The sequence below is a fragment of the Eschscholzia californica genome, unplaced genomic scaffold (genome assembly GCF_041429995.1).
Source record: "Eschscholzia californica isolate CP2 unplaced genomic scaffold, dmEscCali1.0.p SCAF_2, whole genome shotgun sequence".
Taxonomy (NCBI): Eukaryota; Viridiplantae; Streptophyta; class Magnoliopsida; order Ranunculales; family Papaveraceae; genus Eschscholzia; species Eschscholzia californica.
In genome coordinates this window covers 38,811,179-38,818,282 of record NW_028238309.1, presented here as the reverse complement: position 1 = coordinate 38,818,282, position 7,104 = coordinate 38,811,179, and the positions used below count along the sequence as shown (strand labels likewise).

The following is a 7,104-nucleotide window of genomic DNA, read 5'->3' as shown; positions in this document are numbered from 1 at the left end:
TTTTAGATTAAAAAAAGAATTCTTTTATGGAAAATATAAAACATCTTCGAGTGATATTAAGTGTAAAGGTAACTATGAGAATAGTTCTACATGGGACAAGAGCGATCTAGCAACCAAGAATAAAATGTCTGGTTTTGAGTTAGATGACTACAAACTTAACTGTAGCGTCTAGACTAAACCTAATGAAACGGTAGATATGTGCCTAACTACTAACTTGCCGGACTATAATGATTTAACAAGTGTTGCACTTTCCCGAATAAAATCTCCAAGGACAAGTAGATAGATAGAGTTCAATTTGATGAAGAGACACTTAGCAATCATCTAAACACAAGATGTTTGTGATTTTTTCTAGCAACTTTTTGGACATGGAGACTGGAAACCTACCACCTACTTCGGCATTTTGGTGCTTTAATTGAAGAGCTTACCCAAAGATCTGTTACCAGACCACATTGGAACATCTTCAATTTAAGGTATTCGAAAACAAGAGAGCCATATCATTTCGTAGTTATACTACAATCCTCTCGGTAAATTTCTCGGCAAAATATTATGAATTTATGTAAATGAATTACAATTTCTATGGTGGTCCCTAATATTAACTTCTTATTTTCACTTTCTGACATCTTTGGGTTTTATTATAAAAGAGGAAGAAAGGATGGAACGTTAAGAAGCATCAAGAAATGCAAATTTAGTGTAAGGATTTCTTGATCGGAGAGTATAGTGAGCTATGAAGCCAATGAGCTACAACTATAGAACTAAGGTGTTTGAAGTGCAAGATGGAGAAGCAGGGCACGTGCATTACTACCTACACAAACACACACACACTTGCACTTCATTCTCCCTCTCTCTCTTTCTCTGTCTATGCAGATGATATGAGGGTCTAGAGATAGAAAGAGATGTTAGTGAAACATGAATGAGTTTAGGGTGAATAGGTAGTTATTCATGTGCCCATCTTTTCCATTTTGCCCACTCTATCTTGTTTCAACAACAATCAGCAGTCAACACTCATAAAAATCAGTTGCATTTCTCCATATGCACATAGCTAGGGTACAGGAAAGGATTGATTCTTCCCAAGGTAATATCATCAAGGGAGATGCTAGAGTTACAAAGGATTTTGACAAAAGAAAGTTCCCAGCTGATGTGGCGGTTGTGATATTCACCTCTCAACGACCTAGATTTGGTCAAAGTTTCAAACCACAACCGCCACATCAGCTGGGAACTATCTTTTGTCAAAATCTTTTGTAAGTTTAGCATTTCCCTATCATCAAACTATGCTTATGGATTCTGATATGTGTTTAATATTAGAAATGGAAAGATGGGTTTCTTTTTATTGAAGGAGAACAGTTAATGTCCCCAACTTGCATTTCTAGTTACAGTAAATAATACTACCTCCCATTGACTTTACCCTTTGCAACATAGCCGGCGCCTGCCTTCCAATTACAAATCGGAAAGACTAATTCACCCTGGGACCCTAGAAAATGGAAAATTTCCATTACATGTTGAGTTCAATAATGGAGATTAATTTGAACTGGAATAGTTGTTAAATTATTTTCACAGATTGGAATGCATGAAAAAAAAAATACTCCAATGATACAGTGCTTCCATCACTTCCGAAACTAACAATCTTGCAAGCAGAATGTTAGAACTAGTAGAGGACAATTTGGACCAATAAGGTGATTTTTTATTTTTTTTATTTTGAACAAGTTTCACTATAGGATTTACATTGGGGTTACAAGAAGATATGTGGAATAACTACAAATATAGAAAGTAATAAAATCAAATCAATCGGGATCTTCGTCCCTGATTTCCTTCCTTAACATGCACAATGTTGGTGCCTATTGGTTGAGGCACCCACCACTGTTTCATACGTCAGTGCCCCCTCAAGTTGGAGCATGGGAAGAAATCTGAATCAAGCCCAACTTGATAGAAGTCGTTGGATAGAAGCCATTGGAACGGGTCGAAACTGAGTGGCTTGGTGAAGATATCAGCTACATGATTAGTAGAACGCAGGTAGTGAATTTGAATGAAACTCAATCAAGCCTCTCACGAACAAAGTGGCAATCGAGCTTGATATGCTTGGTTCTTTCATGAAAGACAGGGTTTGCAACGATATGCATAGACGCTTTGTTGTCACTGATAACCTGAAATAGTGGTAGGATAGAAACTCGGAGATTCTAAAAGAGGTATTTTAATCAATCGAGATCCACAATGAGAGACTGGGAACGGTTTGTTGTTTCTTAGAACGCCACGAAAAGGTTCCTTACCAAGCGTGGTGAAAAAACCAGTCGTGCCAAGATGGGTAACAAGGCAACTTGCCCAATCAGAGTCAGTAAAACACTAAAGAGACAAAGAACTAGTTTCAGAAAGGAAGATCCTATAATCGAGATTACCTTTAAGATAGCGTAAAACTCGAATAGTAGCATCCATATGAACTCAACAGGGATGCTACAGGAGCTGACTTAAATAGTTCAAGGAGAAAGTCCAGTCGAGTGACGGTAATGTAAAGAATGCGCCATATGAGATCACGGGAAGGAGTTGGGTCATCCAATTGGGTACCTTCAACATGTAGAAGTTTTAAGCAATGTTCCATAGGGAAGGAACTAGGTTTGGCGCCTAGAAGGCCCAAAACGCATAAAATATCCACGTTGTCAGAGGAAAACACCTTTTGGAGATCGGCAAACCTCAAGGCCAAGGAAATATTGAAGACGACGCAACTTTTTAAGAAAAAAACGTTTCTCGAGACGAAGCCGAGGGGGAAGAATTTTCTTGGTCTCATTGTCGGTGCTAATGATGTTGGGATTTTCTAGTAGTCTAATACTATGAGAGGAATTTTAGATGTTTAACATCTAGGATTAACTACTTAGGATCGCCTGCACAAATCTAATATGAATTAACTTGGAGGTTGAGAAACATATGCCTTGGACGCTTTCTTAATATGTTACTATGATAAGAAATTCCACGCTCCTTAGATTATAAATTGGATAGCTCCAATAAAGATCTAAAATCTCCAATTGTAGGTACTCTACTTGAGACACACGAGCTCGAATCAGGATCACCGCCAATTAGTTAGCTAGAACTTTAAGCAAGTCGAACTCCTCCATTGGTAGTCATAATTTCAATTTTAGAATATATATTTGAGGTCTATAATGATTTCCCAACTCTATGATGCCCAAAAGTCTTACACTAACTCTAAGGATAGAGAGGAACACCTTTCTTAGATATGTAGCACTAAGTCAAATAAGCCAATTTATTGTCTTAAGCGACACGTGTCAGATCCTTGAGTACACACGAGGGAGACACTGACCGAGCCAACAGGGAGGTGGACCCAACAAAAAAAGAGCTCTTAGAAGTTCTAGTTACACAGAATACGATGCAACTCCCAAGGCCGAACCCAACAAGTCGACCAAAAAAACCCTCGAGAAACCTCTACCTGATGTAGTTTTCATAAAAGCACTATCAAATATAGGACCGAAGACTGCAAGCATCTAAAGGATGTGATTGATACATCTATCAGGAACAGAAAGAGGGATAAATTCATCCAAAAAGGTGCAAGGCTGAGCCTGACCGCTATGATAATTGCCCGACCCTCATGTCGCGGAAGAAGTGGAAGCTTAAAGCAAATGACAATGGCGCAACTGGAACACCTCCCTCAAACAGAGGAACAATCCTCACCATAGTCAGAGGGTCGACTATTATGTGGACGTCTAACAAAGATCGAAAAAATACGCTCAATAGGCTAGGGATCTCTCCCTCAGATGGAAAGAACCCAGGAAGATACCCCACTAACTATCTACTGAGATCACATCGAGGCGATCCGGAAGCACACCTCGCCCTTTAAAGGCATCATCTTCTCTTATACCTCTCGCAAACAAGGCCGGAGCTAGGACTCAGAGTTACCCCAGACTAGTCTAAAATTAGTTAGAAACAGAAATTGCATTTCTAACGTATGCGCATTAGCAAGTAGTATTTGAAAATTAATTTTTGTCCAATATGTAAAATTTCGTTAATAGTTCAAACAAAAAAAGAATTAAGAGAAATTAACTTTAACAACTTGTAATGTAAGAGATCATTGATAATTTGGGGATAATGAAATAACTAAAACATAACTTGGATGAAATCTAACAAAAGGGGTAAAACTTGACTTAGCACAAAAAAAAGGTCAAAAAAGAATTAGATCTAGAGATAGGAGACATAACTAGGGACTAAAAGTGAAAATAAATATAACACAAGGGGCAATATAAAATTACTTTAACAATTAGAAATTAAAAAATTGGAATTGATGGCAAGAGGTTTCGAAACTGAGATGGGTTGAGCGCTAGGCAAATTACACGACAAACTCGGCTACCTTGCTTTTAATGGGTATTCTTCTTTACTTATCAAAATTTTGACCCTGACTGCAGCTAGGGGTCACCACCCCTGGCTCTGTCCTTGCCCGCAAATGAAATCTCAAAGCTGACAAACTGACCAAATGTGCACGTCTCCAGAATTGTACTCGTACTTGGAGCACCTTCCCCTACTTCCTTCGTACCTAGTTGTTGTTTCTTTGTTTTTCGGTTTTTTCTTCTTCGTCAAAAAAGAAATATATTTTCTTTAAAATCTGACTGAACCCCAAGACCAGATGGTTTTCCTCCCTCATTTTTCAAAGAAAAATAAGATAGTGTGAAAATCTATATAATAAAATAGGTGGATGGGTGCTGACTGGGACAAACCTCTGGATAAATCCAGCCCTCCGTCCCACATCATCGCTAATCCCAATCGTGGGATTGAATAAAATCAATCAGGTTGGCACCCGGGCGCCTATAGCAAACGAATGGGCATATCTTCTCACTTCCACCGGACATATCTTCTCATTTATGGGTAGTATATGGACACCCAGATTACTTCAATCCTATTTCATCTTCCCCGAATCAGTTCTTCATCTCCCAACTTTCCTTAAAACGTCGAACTTCACATTACTAATGAAGTTCACCATTACTGTCTATATAAATCCGAGCGTTCATCGACGCCCCTTTCTTCCGGCGCTAATCCTGGTGGTTGATGAAAATCACCATTCTTTAATTGTTGCTTCACTACTTTCCCCGACTTCTTCCACGTTCAGTGAGGAAGAAATCCAAATTCATTTTCTCATTTTTTTCTTCTCTTATCTATTGGTAAGTTTCAATCTCATAATCTTTTGACCATGATAATGGAGGTACAAGTTCGAGTGTCGAACCTGATGTTAAAGAAGTGTGTGAAGAACTCATTTTTCAGTGTTGGTAATTCTTCTGTCTTTAATTTTTTGTGCCTTCTTTTGCTTTGGAAGTAGATGTTATCTCTCAGTTGTTTGATAAAATGTCAGAAAGAAATTAGAAGGTTATATATTTTTCTTGAATGCTATCCTTCTATCTCTCTTCAACGGTTCAGTTGCTTCCTATCTCTTCCTTGCAACTTAATTCAGATCACGGAGACTCAAATGATCAAGTAGGAGACTCATGATGAAGGAGACTCGAATGATCACATTCTTGAGACTAAAATCAGATCAAGCAGGAACTCGAATGATCTGTGTGGGTTGATATTCTTCGATGAGTGCCTCCGGCGACTGGTCTACTCTTCCAATATATTGTACACCCTTTTCAACTAGATTCATATTTTTTTCTGTTCTTTTCAACTATTGAGACAGTAACATTGAAGTCCCATCTAAAAGGTAAATCTTATCTAGGGCTTTCAATGTTGTTTTTGTTGGAAAATATTTATTCTATAAATAAGTTTTTGTTTGAGTAAAATTATATTTTATAGATACTTGTGAAAAGACACAAGTTTCATGGATGGTCACAACCAAATGGAGAGTTGTGAGAACTAGGGTTTCGACTGAGAGAACTAGGGTTCGGCAGTAAGAGAAATGAGAAGATTAGGGCAAACTCTAATCACTTATATGGTCAACATCAAAGACTAGTCAAGTCAAGTCTCAAGAAGTCAGTCAAGATGTCAAAGGCCCGTGAACCCAGCCCAAGCTCAAGTCCCACCACTTCATCACCTGCTAAAGGCAGCCACAACAAATAAAGATTAGTTTATCTTTCTGTTATTAGTTAATCTTTCTGTTATTAGTTAGTCTTTCTGTTATTCTGTTATGAAAACAGTTTTCTGTTTTCTCTTCTCTATGAACTCTATATAAAGGAAAAATGTAATGTGAAAAGATATTGATTGGAAAATAAAATTAGAGTCAAGTGGAATTTCTTACATGGTATCAGATAGGTTAAGAAAGATCCAACAAGCTAGGGTTTTCTCCTCTTGAGCTCAAGAACAATCATCACCATCTCATTCATAACATTGAAACACCAAAAACATGAAGAAGATTAATATTCAAGAAGATTAAAGATCAAAGATTTCTCAACATTACAAATTCAAGGAATTCAGATAACAATATTCAAGAAAGATTAAGAATTACTTACTGTTTTTTTCGTGCTGTTCTTCAAATTTGGTTTTCTCTTTTCATCATGGCAGCACAAATACAAGGTAATCTCCCTCCAATTTCATCTGTTACTAGCTTTATCACTGAAAAACTTGATGACTCCAACTATTTGATGTGGAGAGATCAAGTTGAGACCTTGCTAGCAACTTATGATCTCTTAGGGTTTGTCACTGGTTCTATAGAAGAACCTCCTCAACTTAGAATAATTCAAGGTATAGAACAAGTAAACCCAGACTATCAACTTTGGAGATCAAAAGAAAGTTTTGTAAAATCATATCTTAAGAGTACCTTATCCAAATCTGTGTATTATGACACATATGGTTTAAGAACTGCTAAAGATATGTGGGACTATTTAGACCTCACAAACAATGAGGGTCTTGAGTCAAAAAAGGATCAATTAAGAAGGAAATTGCAGACTATAAAGAAAGGTAATGCTTCTATTGCTGAATATCTCAGAGAATTAAAGCAGATTGCTGATGCTTTAATCTCTGTTCATGATAGAATAAGTGAGTCTGAATTGGTAAGACTAGCTATTCAGGGTCTAGGGTCTGATTATGATCAGTTTATCATAGCAATTAGAACCAACAATGAACATTTAACACTAGCTCATCTCAAATCAAGACTAATTCAGCATGAACAGTGGTTACTTCAAAAGGAAA

The 7,104-nt window shown here is 37.4% G+C and overlaps 1 long non-coding RNA gene across 1 annotated transcript; it reads left to right on the top strand.

Annotated features, from left to right (window-relative positions):
• Positions 1 to 268: 268 nt before the first annotated feature.
• Positions 269 to 2,909, top strand: LOC147557772 (uncharacterized). Its single transcript, XR_015234186.1, has 2 exons — positions 269 to 1,072; positions 1,249 to 2,909. It is a non-coding gene; the product is annotated as an uncharacterized LOC147557772 (long non-coding RNA).
• The last annotated feature ends 4,195 nt before the right edge of the window (positions 2,910 to 7,104 follow it).